Consider the following 18,858-nt stretch of genomic DNA (forward strand, 5'->3'; position numbering starts at 1 on the left):
AGTTTGCCAATCTAAAGAGATTTTTGACACTAGAATTAAAATTCCATATAAGTTGTATGTGATACTTTTGTTAATACTTTTTCAAAATATACCTGCATTGTCAAGCAATCTCAATCCAAGCTTTAATTTTACAAATTGTCTTGTATAAACTTATAAAGATATGTGTTATATAGATAAGGTTAACTAAACTATTATTTATATTATTAAAAAAATAGGAAGCAATGAATGTCTATCATAATATTAACTATCTAAACCTTGATAGACTCACTGAACTGTATAAAACACACCAGTTAAGAATTAAAAAAAATGCATATATTGGGTCTGATGAAATCCTGTGGTCTAGTTAAAAGTATAGTACCAGTGGAAATTTCCTGGTCTTGCTGCAGATAATATTTCTGTAGGATGCTGTACCAGGAAAAACTGGGTGAAAGGCAGCCTGAAACTTTCTGTATGATTTTTACAATTTGTAAATTTGTAATATTAAATATTTAAAAGTTAAAAGAATCTTGATGTATGGTCTGACATGGAATCATGGTATCTGTGTGTACATACAAGGTAGTAGTAATACTGAATTGCCTGAAAAATCAATCTTCTTGATGATTACTAATAAAATATTTAAGATATTTATTTCAAAGCTAAAATTCTCAAGATATCAATGACTTATGAAGACCAAATTCTATACAGAAAAGAAATGAACAGAGATAAGTCTAACACAATTATTTTCTCTCAAGCAGTTTACTGAATTTTAATAAGCGACTGTGTAGTTTGAAGTAGTATTAAAGATCTAGAAAGGAGGGACTCACAGATCAAAGCCCAGTTTGATCAGATCAATTTCAAACTGATTTAAATTATCAGCTCCAATTTTTTTGCTGATTTGTACCAAGGATAAGTCCTCCTGGGAATAGCAATGTCATCCAGAACACTCTGAAATTTTTCCTAACTATTTAATACTTATCATGAAATTTATTGAAAATTGACCAGTCATAGCAAAATAAAATAAATTCAGACCTGGAAAACAAGAGATAAAACATAAATACAGAGATGCTTAGAAATTTCAAGTCATAATTAAATATGACCAAGGACTAGGGAATAAGGCAAATGGAACTCTACATAAGGAATTAAATGATACTTATTGTAATAAAATATACATTCACAGATCAAGAAACTAATAAATAGACTTCCTAGCACATTAATTATGGTTAAACACATGATTAATAAACTGGATGATAGATCAGAGTAAAATATGAGAACTGAGATGTGTTGAGAAAACAATAAAAAAAATTACTAAAATATGTTTAAGCAATTCATGGGGCACAGGTAAGAAAAGTAAACCATGGGAAATTTGAGTTCTATGCACAATGATCAATGACAATTGGAGAGGTAAGGGAGAAAGAGAGATAAAGACAGAGAGAGGAAGACAGAAAGAAGAATTAGAATATTTAGTTGGTGCCTGTAATCCCAGTGGCTTGGGAGGCTGAGGCAGAAGGATCATGAGTTCAAAACCAGCCTTAGCAAAAGTGAGGTGCTAAGCAACTCAGTGAGACCCTGTCTCTAAATATAAAAAGAAAATAGGACTGGGGATGTCTCAGTAGTTGAGTGACCCTGAGTTCAATCCCTGGTACCCTACCAAAAAAAAAAAAAGTTAAACAGTGAAATTGATCACATAGATCAAGCCACAGATCAAAGAAATGCTGCAAATTCAAATCATGAAAATAGAAAGACTCATTCATTCAAGAAGATAATAGCTGCTAAAAACCAAAGACAAAGAAAAATTTTAAAAGAAACCAGAGAACAATATAAGACTCATCATCTTCAACAAATCAAACATAAGGCTGACAGTTCACTTATCAACAGAGTTCACTAAAAAGAAAAGACAGTCAAATGAACTTTATGCAGTTCTAAAAGAAAATACCTGCCAAACTTTGTAGTTAGAAAAAAATCCATAAAAAATGAAGGAAAAAAATACATTTTAGTACCAATGTTGAAAGAAATCATCATTAAAAAATGAAAAGTTAACAATAAAATGAATTCCTCAAGCTGTGTCCTTCTAGTGATCCTAAGTAGAACTGTGGAAATGAGGAAAAGAAAAAAGAATAATGAGGAGTGCAGAAATTTGTATAAAGTTTAAATAAATGTTGATGCAATAATGACAATAACTCATAAAATTTCTATATATAATTTAAAATTTAAACATATGAGAACAAAAACAGAGGGTAAAAATAGAATTTTAGTTATTTATGTTCTTTTGTCTTGAACTTTTGAAAAATAATTCAAATTGCATTACATTAATGGTATCCTATAAGAGAAAAAAATGCAAAAGAATGAAGTATAAATGACGGAAAAAAGTATACTATGTGAATGCTAAGGAAAAAAAGGTGGTGTATCTATATGTTTATCAGCAATGTAGATTTTAAAGTCAAAATATCACTAGAAATTATTTCTAAGAATGATATTTAAAATTACCAATCTTTCAGTAATATATAACACTTTTATATCTGTATTAATCTAACATCTTGCCATAACAAATAATTCCCACCTATGTACAAAGGAAATTCATCTTCCATAATATGAAAAATAAGGATGTTTATATAATACAGTAGCCATCATACTTAATCCCTTAATATGGAAGACTTTTTTGAGAATTATAAGTGAATCAACGATTTAATCACTGTTTGCTTTCAAAATTATCCCAATGTTCTAACACAAAGAAAGATAAACTTAATTTTCCTTAATTATAAATTTTAGGAAGTTTTTTAGATCTAAATATGGAGATAATGCAATTAGTTCTATAAAGAAGTACCTGTGAGAATAACTTTATGAGTTTGGGATTAGAAAATATTTCCTAGGTCACTTAAAGGACTACCCATAACAACAGAGAAAGAAGATTCTCCATTAAAACTAAAAGCTTCTGTTTATCAGATGACACGATTTAGATAGTGAAAAAGCAAACTGTGGGATATGACACAATAATTATTTGAGAATGCACAAAAATTTAAAAAATAATTATAAAACTAACAACAAATAAATATTTAGAAAGGCAGCAGAATTCAAGCAGTAAATACAGAAGAATTAACAGTCATATCACAGTGGAGTTCAATGGCCAGAAATGAAATATCACATGTCTGTTGATGGTTGGAAATAGTTCCATATTTGTGTAAAATTTTTTTGTTTTATAATTATGATAATTTTGCTAAACTGTACATCTCCTCTTTGAAGATGTTCTGTAAGATCATAAAGTATGTAGTCAATGGCTGTTAATTTGTTGTGTGGTGCATAGAATCCTCTGGGGGAGGAGATTAGATTTCTTTTTTTTTTTTTTAATTTTATAGTTATGTCCAAAGTAGTTCACACTCATCTTTTGTATTTTAGAGTGTTCTCAAAAATTCGCGATTTGTCCTGTTAGTGTAGTTAACTTTATTTGATCTCAGATGAGATCCTGTAAGAAGAAATCCATTCTTTATTTCTTAAAGTACGATTCTAATTATTTTCTGTGAAAATAGCAAAAGCATGCACTGAACTCACTAGTGCATTCTTTTTGGTTCAAATACCTCAATATTGCTCATTTATTTTTATGCAATAATGACAGTAACTCATAGAATTTATAGCTAGAATTTAAACATGTGAGAACAATAACAGAGGGTAACAAGTAGAATTGTAGTTCTTCATGTTCTTTTCTCTTGAAATTTTGAAAAGTAATTTAAATTATATTACATTATTGGTATCCTATAATACATATGAAATAGGTTAATACAGTTAAAATGCTAGATCCTATGTCAGGGATTCTGCAAAACTGTGTCTGTGTTTCTGACTTCATTTTTCTCTTGTTCAGATATTTAGCTGCTTCCATTTCAGCTCTGATGAATCCTGAGTAAGCCAACACAAGGAGCCACAGCATGAAAACAAGATTTTATCAGTGCATTTGGAGCATATTTGTATAATAATGGATAGGTGTCTATAAAAAATAATTACTCAAATAATTTTTAAGTTTTAAAGCATTTTAAACCCCTTGGCTTGAGCTGGAAGACCTCAAAGTATGCTCTAATATAATTTGAAATATTTTAAAAATAATATTTATAGTTTAATTGCTTTTAGAGATTAAACATGTAATGTTAGCTTATTTTTCTGAAAAGATAATTAAATAAATTTAAATAAAGGTATATTTATTTTATATTTAATTCTTAAAATATAAAGTAGACAAATTTTAATGATTCATTAGTACTAGAAGCTATTTTAAATGTATATATACATATTGCAAAAATCACTAAATTTTGTCCAGCCAATGCTGATAAAAATAAAAGAAATCAGATTAACTATTGAGTTAGTATTAGATTTCTCTAAGGCTAAAGAATTTTGCTAGCTGTACAGGGAATGTCATTGAATTTTACAAATCTGAATATTTTTTGCTAGGGAACTCAGCTAAGTAAATGCATTTTTATCTGTTGACATTTAATCAAGCCAGAAGGTTTTATTTATACAGAGTATTACACAAATTTGGAATGTTCTTCTTCTCTCTCAATAAAAATTAACCACACTGTACTCTTCAGGCATAATATAATTAGGCAGGCACACAGACATTTCAAATATGTGAAGTAGTACGGCAAGGAGGTAAGAGGAAAAAACTTAGTGTTTATCAAATGTTTAATATGTGGTCATGACTATATTAGGTATGCATTTGTAACTCAACTTTCAAAGAACTTATGAAATATTTGTCAATTTCCTAAAGAAAAAAACAAAAAACATGAAGCCTAGTAACTGGCTCAGTTATTCAGCTTCTGTATAGGACAGCTGAATTAAAACTTCAAAGGCTATGTATTTGTCTTCATTGCATCTTCCAAACTAACCTGTTCCCCTGTATAATCACAAACATCATAGATATACATTTTCTTAATTACAGAAAGTCTTTTTTAATAATTTTCGATTTGAAGTTGTAATATTTAAATTGAATTCATATTTATTCATTGTTTACAAAGTAGTTCACATTGGATAACATCCCTAGTTTCATTGAATTCTGCAAACATTTAAGTTTATTCAAAGTCAATAAAGATTGAGTTTGTTTATAGAATTTTATTAGTATGTCCTAAATAAATTCCATCAGTTTCCAAAAAAGATTCAGTTTTCATCTGAATAAATTCTTTAAATTATTCTATAGTGATAAATACTTTGTTATATACCATGATATTTAAGTAAACAAGTAAATACAATATGACAGATAAATTGATGTACATACTGTATGAAGAATATTTTACAAACTAGTTCATATTTCCAAAGGGAATAAACAGTGAACTCTATTTTCAATACAGCTTATAAAAGAATATATGTAAACATAAGCATTCAGGAGGACATGCCAAAATGGGTTCATTTCTGTTAAAATATATCCATATGAAATACAAGGATGTGTCAGGAGAGAGGGGTGCAACATCATACAGGAGTTGATGTCTAGCAAGGGAAGGATGGGTAGAATTTCATCATGAAAATGTGGAGCATTTTCCTGTGAGGATGACAATCATATGAGATCAAGGATAAACATTCAAGTTCTTTATACATATTGTAATGAATTAAGCAAGGTTTTCATAAAGATGAAAAGTGAAATAGAAAACATACAAAGTCATGTGGAAATGGACTATTGTACCTAAACATCTTTCTCATTCATTTTAGCTCAACAGAGATGTACAATTTGTACTTTGTTACAGTTTGCTAAGGTTAGTTTTCTTTCTATCACATAATTAATATTTATGACACAATTTTAATACAACAAGAAAACAGAATTCTTCAGTGAGATCTTTCAAAGTATCATGTGATGAACATTACAACTTACCAAAAGTCCTCTGTGATCAGCTTATGAATGACTTATTTGCATAAAAAGTAATTATGAGTCTCTGAGCCTCATGTTGTCCTGAAATTGGACAGGATCAATCTGTGAATATTTTTAATTGAACATAGGAAAGATGAATATGATTACATTATGCACACGTCCAAATTTGGCTACAACATGCATAAAGGACATGCTGGAAACCACAGCAGAGTGCAAAGCATGAGTCTTGACCAACTTTGCAAGCATGTTCTTAATCTACACATTTAAAACTGGATCACTTGCCAAGTATTCTGTTAAATTCACTATTTGGCAACAGTAGCCTCAAATTGTATGTGCTGAATAATAGATTCCCACATAACTTACTTGAAGTGTTATTCTTGAGATATGTAAGAAAACAATAAACTTAATTGATTCAAATTTAGTGAATCTGGATTTTATTAGATACACCCAATAATATTAAATTAATTTTAAAAACAAGGTAGTGTTATGGTTTTATAATATTTATTTGAAAATGGCTGATTTAAGAACATAAATGAGATAGTAAGTTCCCATTATTTGAATTTAATTGGCATTAAAAACACACTCAAAAAATTAAGTGTTTAAGAAGATTAATTCAGGAGGAGTATCAAAGTATTATTAACTAAAACAAAGTAATTTTTTCTTTAACAAACCTCAGATGAAAGTGAAATATTCAAGCTAAAAAATACATATAAGACATCTGTTTTCTTCTTTATATCCACTTTTATGATCCTCCAAATCATAACAAAATTTGAAGGACACTTTAGGAAAACAACAGGCTCTGGAAAGCATGATTATATAAAGCAGAAGTATACTTGCTTTTTGAACATAGACTTTAAGGAATGATTAAAAGTAAAAATTCATTTCTATATAATTAAAAAAAAATAAGTAACTATTCTATCTGCCATGTTATAATCAGCTCCTTCCGCATTCTGCTTCTGGGAGTAAGTGTGGGAGGAGAGTGGGGAATTTTTAGGCTGCCATAGTCATGTCAGAATATGATGAGTTTTATTGAATTTCGTTGCCTATTACTGCTAATGAAATTTTGTTGTATTGGCATTTTTACTAGTTTTAATTTTTTTTCTTCTTATTGTGTAATATACCAGATTGCCTCTGTCAGGCTTTTCACATTGTCTCTTGTTCCTATAATTCCCACTGTCTTCTTTCTGTTTATTAAATGCTGTTTATTTTTGATTCTCTAGCTCTAGTCTCACATTTTCCGTGATACATTAGGTATCTAGTAATAATGGAATTTTTAAAGAATTCCATGCCATTCCTCTTTCTTCTTTTCTCTCTACTCCTTATATTCATAATTTTACAAACATAGAGCCACAGGAAAAGAGATGGGGTCTCAGACAAAAATCCTCAAGATATAGGTTGACAGACTGCAAAGAGGTAGGATTCTCGATCCATTTCCTTTTCTATACATGTATCTGATATTTATTGTTTGTGTGAAGAACGTTCTTTGTATTTTGAAAACTTCTTATTGTCTTATTCATTTGGGTTCACATATATTTAAGGCAGCAGATAATTAGCTATAAACCTCATAAGGACAGAGGCTATGACCTATTGTTTCTTCCATTATTTACTGACTCTGTAGTAAGTGAACAATATTGGAAAAAGAAAGCATATAATTAAGTCACTGAATGTAGTGACAATAAAATTTAGGAGGTTTATTTTAGAGCATGATTCAAAAGCCAGCTTCTCCCTTGCAAGCTGTGTGAATTTGAAACAAATGTTACAATATGTAAGAGCCAGTATTCTAAAAAGCAAAACACAATTTTCCTATCTAATATACCAGTGTAAGTGGAAAAAAAATCAAGGTTCAAAGTTTATTAAAAGTCATTTTCCTAATACCTGCTCTTGCATTTTCCTCATCACTGAGACAAAAGCAAAGACATTATAAAATGGAAAATAAGAAGATAAGACAATTGGAGTAAATGACTTATACTTTGTAGATTCTGTTAATAAACAACCAAGGACAGTAAACTAACTTTTGAAAAGCATTCCAGCAAGTATTATTGAGTAGGGAAGAGTTCAGATAAGAAAGGTCTAAATGTTAACAATAACAGTAACAAACATTAGGAAAAACTTGTGTTCAATTAATTTTGCGTAACAGTGAAACGGATGAGGCATAGCTATTTCTGATTAAAATTTAACAAAAGAAAAAAATGAGTTGAAATATCAGCCAGTTGGGCTAAAGATAAAAACTGCATTTGGAGACTCATAAAAAGTGATCACAGGAAATTATAATAAAATGAGGGAGTAATGCTGCTTCTAGGATTAAGAGGCTCTGTGTCTTCTGAGTGCAGTACTGCTGTGTGCCTGTGGACAAGAAGGTTTTGCTAATATGAACTTTATGATCTAATTTTCTAACTTAATCTTTAAATATTATATATATACACACACATATTAATTTGTTTTATTAACAGATTATTTTCACGGTCATCCTAGAGGTTTATAGAATGCTTGAGTTGAAAGTACAGAAATTCCGCATACATTCTCTATTCCTTTTCCCCCAGATTCCCTTATTAAGATCTTGCTTATTGTAGAACATTCTTACAATTAAACCAATAAGGATACGTTGTAATTAACTTTTGCCTATAATTTACATTAGATTCACTCTTGGTTATGTAAGGTTCTATGGGGTTTGCCAAATGCATAATGTCATAGCTACCATTACAGTAACATACAGAATAATATAATTGCTCTAAAATTTCCCTTGCTCCACCAATTCATTCTTCTTGCCTTCCCCAACTTCCCCAATATCCTAGCATACAATTTTTTTTCTATTTTTATAGTTTTACCTTTTCCAGACTATCATATAGTTAGAATCATTCTGTGTGTAGTCTTTTCAGACTGCCTACTTTTAACTAGAAATATATATATATTCTAGTTAAATATATATATATATATATATATATATATATATACATAGATATATGTATATATATATATTTTTTTTTCTGTATGGCTTTTTGTGATTGGATAGCATATTCCTTTTTAATGATGAAAAATATTCCATCACATGCACAGTTTGTTTATTTCTCCACAACTGCCAGACATCTTAGTTCTTCCCAATTTTGATGGTTATTAATACAATTAATCTAAATATTTATATGCATGGTTTCTCTCTCTGTGTGTATATATTTGTGTGTAGGTATAATTTTTCTGACCATGTCTAGGAACACAATAGCAATTACCACATCCTTACATATAGAAAGAAGAATAAGATTTATTGCAAAATTGCTGTTTATTTTTTCAAGTGTCTTTAGTGTCATTGTGTAGTTTTAAATAGATAATCTTCAGAACATTCTGTTGAATTATAAATTAATATACATAAAAAAATATTGTATAGATATAGTAAGTCTTCATGGACTTTTGTCGTGTATGTTATAAAAATATGCATAGGCTGCTTCTGAAGATTATTGACCTTCTTAGAACTTTCTTAAGAAAGACAATTTATTTTGTTAAAAAAATCATAGTTTCTTATCAGAGATAAAAAGGCTTATATAAATATTAAATGGGATATTTCATTTTGATTTGAAATATTTTTCATTCTATTTTCAGAAATAACTAGAATATTTCTCCCAATTCATTTTAAAATAGATTTCACAAATGAACAATCAGACATTTTATTTTTCACAACAAAATGATTATTTCATATTACACTAGATTATCTACTAAGAGATACTATGTATCTATGAATATGTACCTTTGAATATATAGAGAAGTTTGTGTAACAACAGCCGAAGAGTATAGAAAATATATCCCTGTAAAAATTTATTATGGTGAATTAATATTCTTATTTACAATTTTTATTCTAACAATCACCTACAGAATTAATTAAGTTACTATATTGTGTACTATCCCAAGCTGTCCATGGGCTGTGTATATGAGCTATGCGCATTTGAGTATATGAGGGGACTGGTCTGGCATCAGCCACTGATTGAACTGTGCAAAGCAAATTTTCCTTTCCTCTGGCTCTGCCTGTGATCCCACACCTAAGATAGGTGTGACTTGCCAAGATGTCAATCAATCTGCTGAACGCTAGACATCACCAAAGAAGTCTTCAACTTTGAAAACCCTACCTCTTACCTTGTTTGGGTGAAATATTCTATCTAATGTTTTCTTCCCAGTAAATAGGAGGTTCTCTCTCTCTCTCTCTCTCTCTCTCTCTCTCTCTCTCTCTCTCTCTTGCTCTTTGCAGCCCTGCCCAATGTGGAGCTGACCATTGGGGTCACTGAACCATCCTGCCCTTGTCTTAGAAACTCATGTTCGTGTGCTGCATGGTTTCTTCGCCATTTCATTAGTTATTGGTACAGCCTGCTCCTTTGAACCCAGCCAGCTGGCAAAAGTACACATTGTCTGTATTTATGATTCAAACACAAAAATAAGCCATCACCTAATCTATGTTCCAAACTGAATAATTTTTAAAGATCATAATGTTATGTTAAGAAGATTATAGCAAACTCTAAGGCATTTCAATAATATGCTATTATTTTACTTTTGATCATTCTGCATTCAGTTCTCTAATCGCTTTGCTAATTTTTTATTTCTGTATATTCTCTTTTCTGAAAAAAATCATAAATCAATAGTTTTTATTTGTCTCATTTACTGTATCACTAAGAGACTTTTACTTATGTATATGTTACCATTTAGTAAGAGGCCAAAATTCATCACACTTTTTTTATGTTTACATATGAGCACTTGTAAATAGGGTGATATTATTTCAGTGCATATGAAACAAATTCTGAAAGAATGAAGTTATTAGTTCCTACTATATTTCATTAGACTTTAATAAAGTCAGAACTTTATTAAATATGTGACTTCCATTTGCATCTCATGAGAAATCAGTTAAAGGAGCAAAGTGTTTATTGTGAAATCATTGCACATTCATTCAGTTCTCAGCCATCTTTATGCTGTGACTACTAAATTAATAAGAATGAAAGTGCTGTAAATTAAATTATTAAAATATTTAATAAAAATTTCTAACGAATCAATATCAATATCCTTGAGAAAAGATTTGGTGGATTTATTAAGTCTATTATTCATAATAGAATAACACTAGTGTTGATGTAAACCTTTTGTTCCTATTAAACACAATAAAGAAGCTCTCATTTATATATCATCAATTAAAATGTCTAATATCACTCTCACTTCAGAAGAAAAATGAAGGAAGGGAAATAGGCAAAATAATATGCTATTCCAAGTTCTTATATTTTAAGAAACAGTAAGAATCATTTAAATCAGCAGAATATATGTATTAAGTAACTGGCTATCCATAAAGAGCTATGTTGTTAATACACAGGATTTATGATAAAATTAGAAAACTATCATTTCATTTGTTAAATAGTTGCTTATTGAATAGCTGATATATTTAACATTGATAAGGTACTAGTGAACAAAACACAAAACTTTGTGTTTTCTCTTCTTCCCCACTCTGAAATTAAGTTTACATGAGGCATACATGAATAGGGAGAGATGTGTGAAGAAGCAATTCAACCCCTCCACAACAAACTAGCAGTGCCTGACTTTGCCAGTGGGAGGTTGGGAATATGGGAATATTAGGAGAAGTGCATGCTAAGTTAGTTATTAAATAATTACAAATAAAGTCATAATGAGGTAAGATGCATTAAAAGTTATAAAAAGATGAAAGTGGACTAATTTTAAATATTAGTAAGGAGATTCTATCAGGGACAGTGAGCAGTATTATACAATTTGCGGCAATAATTGAAGGAAAAGAAGATCATATTTATTAGCTAGCAAATTGAGACTGCCACCCTGGTGGATTTAGTGATGTATAAAGTTCCCAGAGAAATGATCTTTTTAGCTGACACAAGAGTGGAAAGATATGTGATGTAAAAAGGAATAGTTATGGAAGTAAGGCTAATTATGTAGGGAGTAGAGACTTGGAAATAATTGATAAACACAAGTTATGAAAACTTTCTAGAAGCATGTTTGAGTAAAAAACTGAAAACAACTGAAAGAGAAAGATAAAAGTCACAAGAAATCCTGCAGTGGCATTTTTAATTCAAGATGTTTGTCCCTCAAGGACAAATTCTGCATTTTATATTAAAATACTAGGGAATGGAAATATATTTTCACATGGAAAGTTAAAATAAAATCATAATGTGTATGTATCATTGCTTAGGATTCCTCATTTTGTGCTTAATCAATGTTTGTCTCAAAATATTGATAAGAGGAGTTTTCCTAAACATTCAGATAATACCTTGGTAATCATGCAATTTTAATTCTGGTGAAAGTCTATCACACACATTCATCATACCTTACCACTGGTTTTCAATAGTATTTTAATTATTTAAGCACAGAGATCTGACTTTAATATGAATTAATATATTTTAGAAGATATGTAATTTTATAATGTAATTTTTACACTTGAAGTTTGTAGAGTTTACTAATTAAAACAAATCTCAAACTACAGTTATTTTTAATGCCTTTTTCATGGTCATTATTATCTTTACATTTCAATTAATGATATGCACTATTGAATTTTGAATAAAGATTTGGGTTCTAAAAATGTGTATAAATAAATACTGAATGATATCTATACCTATAGATCAAACTTAAGTTTGAATAAAGCATAGTATTTAACATATGGTGTATTTTTAAATATATCAACTAATTTTTCTTCAATTTAAGTGATTTAATATTTATGACCATATAGATAGTAAAATATTAATATGCAAAATAATACATGTAACTTTTCATAAAATTTATTTTCAAATGTTATTTTTTTTTACAATCAAAGTCATTTTCAATCTGCTCAGCAGGTTATAGACATCAAGTCTAAGAATATGAGAGTATGAGCTGGGCTTGGAAATAACACACTATTTTTTTCTTCTATAAATATATCCATATATTCTTCCAGATGATCAACCAACAGCTGCTGGTTGCATCAGCTGTCCTTTATTTTGATTGACAAATGAAGCATTCTTTGACTTTAAAATCTGCCATTAATGTGCATATACTGATAAATTAACAAAAAATATTTAAAGGTCTTTTCTATTATACCTACACTGGTATGTGAGAAAATAATTTTTAAGAATTATAACAATTGTAGCAATAAGGAAGGCAAATTACTCACCATGTTCAGAAATTTAAAGTTTAAATAAAATCTATTAGCCCTGACCATGGGAATTATTACTTTTATTAGTATTTTCATTTGGAGATGAGTGAACCTTCCCAAACAGTATGACCTCTGTCAAATACAGTGTTTTTATTAGGTAATCACTATCAATTCAATTGTTTAAACTTGAAGCTCACTTGAGTGACATCAAATAACTAATTATTACCTGAACACTTGTATGTTTAATGTTCTCCTTAGGTTTGCCAAAGTTCATTGCATTGACAATGTATTGAATTGTTTTGTGAGATACGATATGTGTAGGTATCATCACTCCTAATTGTTTTTATTCTTACCAAATATTGGTTAAATTTCTTTTTAGCCTTTCGCCTTTTGGTTTATGGGAGTGTTCATATAGAAAAATGACCTCATTTCTACCAATATTTGCACTTCATGTATTCTCAGAGTTTTAATGAAGAAATTCATTTGTTCATGCATTCTGTAATCCTTCTCCTTTATCTTTGTTGTTCTAATATTTCATTGCAAGTCTTTTCAGTAATTAAGCATTTTTAATTCTAGAACCATCTGAGCTATGAAAATGTTTGATCATTCAAATCAAAACTTTTGACAATCTAACACTCTATAATTTGAGTGTTATTAAAAAAAGGAGAACATTTAAATTTTTGCTCCAGATACAAACTCAAAGGAAATAAAATAGGGATGAAAATAGAGCCTATATTTCCAAGAAGCTACCCTCTGAAGGCCACCCAAAGGCAGAAGAGCTAAGAGAAGAAAATAAAATGAACTTTTTAAGTCACTATTGCAGCTATATTAACTGAAGTTTATAAATGTGAGCCAATAAATTGCTTTCTCCTAATCTGTTTGAGTTCACTTGCAAGTGAGACTCAAAGATCTGATACTCTAGAAAGTATCAAATATATTTTTCTATCTACAGATTATTTTCTAAAAAAGTGATAGATTTAAAATATATTTATTTTTGCAAAAATATTTATTTATTCAGCCCTAATGTAAAAACAGGAATATAAACAATAGAAGTTCTCTCTCTTTTTTGAGTCAAGTTAGTGCCAAATAATGTTCTTTTGTTAATTTATTATTATTTTTCCCCATTGGATACATTCTATTAAATAAATAGAACTTAGGGGACACATTGAAACTGTGACCTATTTGCTCCCAAGATATAAAGACTTATTACATGGTGGGGCTTGGAGGATTTTTGTTGAAATTAATGTGCTTCAGCTCAGAGTTGTCTCCCCATTGGTAAGCTATCACATCAACTTTCCCCATTAGAAAACACCTCAGTTTGGTTTAGGGAATGGCATGTCTTGGAGAGTGATCCACTCTTGTCACTTACAGCAGAATTATCTAATTGCCTACTAGAAACTTCTAGTTAAATTGCTGTTCTGAAACTCCTACGTTTTTGCAAGAAGACTCAAACTGTTATCTGTGAGGTAAAAGGAAGATCCCAATCCTACTGTGTTGGAAGTCGAGCTTCTAAGGCAGAATCTAACAGTAATTTTAAAAGAAAAAAAAATGCTTCATGAATGTAGAGAAAAAGGGACAGGAGAAGTATAGGACAGGCATTCTTGTGTATGTATATATATATATATATATATATATATATATATATATATATATTTTTTTTTTTTTTTCCTGTTACTGCTCTTGTCATATTACATGAAATAATATTCTAAAGATATTAGCCAAAATTTATACACTGATTTTTATTGTGGAGTGAAATTGTCTCTAGGAAACAATGCACAAATTGATAAATATACAATAAATATAAGTTGTTCCCGGTTTGTTATATGATTTTATTTTCTTTATAACTTTTGAAAATAGTAGCATTTTCACATATATATTTTAAATATGTATTTTAAATAGTAGTATTATTAATTCAATAATTATTAATAACATGCAATATATTTAAAATAGTAATATAATTAATATAATAAATTTCCCATATTTAAATTAGGAACTGAAATTTCAAGCAGAACTGAGATACAATTATGAAATAAACAAACAATTTAGATATCATGAATGGCCCTATTGAAACCTACTCTTGTGCTCTGGGTGTGTGTGAGCTTATTAAAAAACCCCTTTGGTGAATCAGCAGATACAAACTGCAGTGTTTCTTTTTATAACACCTCTGTGAAAACAGTGTTAAGTATGGACATAACAGTACCAAAATAAACCTACCAGATGACCTGTAACCTTCTTGGATGGATCTTGGAACTTTTTATGTGGTTTGCTGACTCTAAAAAATAATGAGGGACACAGGTGAAGAAAGAATCTCACATCAAATTGAAGCATCTTTTGCTCCTCCCACCATCTCATTAGGTAACTGAAGGACAGGAGAAAGAACAAATAGAGTAGGACTTTTCCATTTTGTTTATAAGTATTTGGTCCAAAATTTATATTTTCTTTTCTCCCTTCCTTCCTTCTTCTTATTTTCATCTTTTGTTTTTCAATATCATTGAAATCTTAGGAGAAGGGAATTAACAAGTTAAACAAGAAAGACTGAGGTGAATGTTTGCATGTTATATATGTAAATATATATTTAAATTTTCACAAATTAGAAGAATTCTAACTTTATTATAATTTAATATTTTCAAAATTTGATAAAAATGTAAAAAAAATCCAAACTAGATAGTATGACAATGTACATCAATTAATTGATATAGTGTAGCCTGTAAAAATTAAGACTATTCTATTAGCTCATGTGAATAACAAAATGAAAAAATCAATATAAACTACCTAATTGTGTGTAAGTGCTAGTGTGGTAGTCCTCTTTATCTCAGCTTCTGCTTTTCAGGGTTTTGGTTACCCATGGTTAACTGCAGTAGAAAAATGTGAAGTGGAGGGGCTGGGGTTTTGGCTCAGCGGTAGAGCGCTTGCTTAGCATGTGCAAGGCCCTGGGTTCAATCCTTAGCACCACATATAAATAAATGAAAAAAAGGTAGTGTGTCCAACTACAACTAAAAAAAATAAATAATTAAAAAAAGGAAAATTGCCGCAGTCTGGCTGGGCACAAAATCACGAGCCACTCATAGCTTTGTAGATTCAAACAGCAATTCTTTATTCCCGAACTCACACCTGCCCTCTACAAACACGTTCTGGGGAAATCCACATTCTCTGCCCAAATACTCTCTGAATCCCCGTGAGAACTCAACGGGAACTACAGGAGCGGGCACACCTGAGGCAGCAGGATATGCCCTATTCCCAGCAGGGTACACCTTAAACCTGGAACCGCCCTAAACCCAATGAGAGCCCTAAACCCTGATCCTCCCTAAACCTGGATCCGCCCTGGTCCTTGAGCAAGGTCACCTTACATGCAATGTCACTGCAAAATGTCCATTTCCACGAGTCCTTCCTCTAAGCAACATGGGGTCCATTTCCACGAGTCCTTCCTCTAAGCAACATGGGGTACGCTGGCAAGGAAATTGTCATACCTACTTGGCTAATGGCTCTCAGCAGAAAATGTTAAGTGGAAAATTTCAGAAGTAAGCAATGTATAGGTAAGCAATGTATAAGTTGCATGCTGAGAGGCATAATGGAATCTCACACTCACTCTCTGTTTCACCCAGAGCACAAATTATGCTTTTTTCCACCATATTCATACTGTAAGTTTTACTTACTTGTTAATCACCTAGAAGTTGCAATGGATTATCAGATCAACACTAACATTCGTATGGTGTTTTAAGTTGATGTAATGCTTATTTACTTAGTAATGGCCATGAAGCATAAAAGTAATATTTCTTATAATTTACATATGCCATAGGGAAGTATAAAGTGTTTTCTTAAGTGAAAGGTAGAAAGCACAATTAGATATTTTGATGCAGAAAAACAGGTAACACATTCACATAAATGTCATTATAGTATATAGTTATAACTGTTCATTTTATTATAGTTAACCTATTATAAGCCTGATTTATAAATCAATCATTTTCATAGAAACAGTTGTATACAAATGTTGATACTATCTTTGGGTTCTGGCATGCACTCAGAGTCTTGAAATGCAGCACCTGAGGATAAGGAAGAACTAAGTTGATATCAAATTTTTTCATGGTACAAGGATATTTTGAAAGTTGTTTTTGACAGAAAGTAGCTTTAATATTAGATAATATCTGATAAAACATATTTAAAGCCATAAGGTTAATCTGAAGGGCCAGTATGGTTTTTAATTTATCCTGTTTAAAGAAATCTGAGAACAATTCTCTCTAGAACTTTTCAGTTTCTTTGTGTCAGTGTTCTCTAAAAATTCCACCTTCAGATATGTTAGCATGCTCCAATCTTAAATTCAAATTTAAAGCAACTAACTACTATATTTATTTTTTCTCATTATTTCCAACCCTGTCACATCGCTTAAGGTATGTTATCTGATGATAAATAGTGTCATAAATGAAATTGCATTCTATAAAATATCATAATAGAATAAATAAAACAGGGAATTTGGTGGGTTCATTGTATTTTCCTTGAACCATTAACCAAGCATTGCTATTATCTTCAGTGATAGAAGCCTGTAATGACAAAGGGCTTATATTTTCTGCTGCTGAGCTCAAAACACAGATTAGGACACACACAGAATTCTTTATAATTTTATTTTGAGGTACATAGATAATCATTCTGCTTTTTACAGGTGTGATTAGATCCACTTTGACATCTAGCAAGGCAAAAAAAATACATAATTTACTTTTCAAGGCAAAAGTTAAATGAGGCCTCAGAAAATCATTTAATCTTATCATCCTTGCCTTACCAGGACTGAAACCAAAATAGCAAAGAGATGAATCAGGTCCAAGAGGAAAGTTAAATTAATCTTTTTACTTATCCTTTTTTCCACTCATTCACTGTTCAACCACTCAGTACTAATTGAGTGTTTTCCAAGTGCTGGGTACTAGAGATACAGGAATCCAAGATTGTTATTTCCAATCCTTGTCTTCAACATGCCTCCAGGCAGTGATGCAAGGCTTCAAGATGGAGAAACGGTGATAAACAAAGTCCTAAAAACCAGAAGAACAAGAAAAAATTGCATGGCAATATGTAAATCAATGGTTGTGCAACTGATGTGATTCTGCAATCTGTATATGGGGTAAAAATGGGAGCTCATATCCCACTTGAATCAAAGTGTGCAATATCAAGAACTATGTAATGTTTTGAACAACCTACAATAAAAATTAATTAAAAAAAAAGAAAAAATTGCAGACCAAAGTAGCACGGGTTAATAGGAGAAGAAAGGAACACTGAGAATTTGAGATGGCATCATGCTGAGTAATGGGTGGTCCTAGAGAGGTGAAAGGGGAAGGGAAGAGGAAGGAAGAATTTATCCTGAGATCACTGAGGCAATTGAAGGACCTTAAGCATAGAAAGGATGGATTAAGATTTGTATTTTATAAATATTACCATTGCAATATGCAGAAATGCCTAGAGGAATAAAAGTAAGCAGGCCACTCCTTTATAATCTTCTATAGCTAAAAAATCAAGCCTAGGTTATGCAGTGGGGACAGCAGGATCTGAATGTAATTGATAGAGACAAAGACAGTTCAGGAAAGAGCTGTTGAAAACCATGTGTCCCACTATCATTTCTCATTTAGAAATTTTAACTCACACAATTAGTTACGAATATAAATTTTAAGAGAAATCAGCATTTTAGCTTTCTTACAGTGAATCTTCAAAAACATCTAAGAGTAAGTAAAATTTCATCTTTTTCAATTTATATTAGAGCAGTCCATCTTTCCACATTGCTTCCTAGGAGTTTAATAAAAATCTCTTAATAGAACACTGCCAAAATAATTTAGGCCAAATTTTAAAAGCTTTTATCTTCAGTGTCAAGTATGTGAACTTGCACTTAAAAAGTTTATAATAAATATTAAATTTGGGCATGTATATATTATTTAATGAATACCATCAAGGTGGTCACAGTGAC

Source organism: Callospermophilus lateralis, chromosome 8 (assembly GCF_048772815.1).
Source record: "Callospermophilus lateralis isolate mCalLat2 chromosome 8, mCalLat2.hap1, whole genome shotgun sequence".
In the NCBI taxonomy this organism is placed as follows: Eukaryota; Metazoa; Chordata; class Mammalia; order Rodentia; family Sciuridae; genus Callospermophilus; species Callospermophilus lateralis.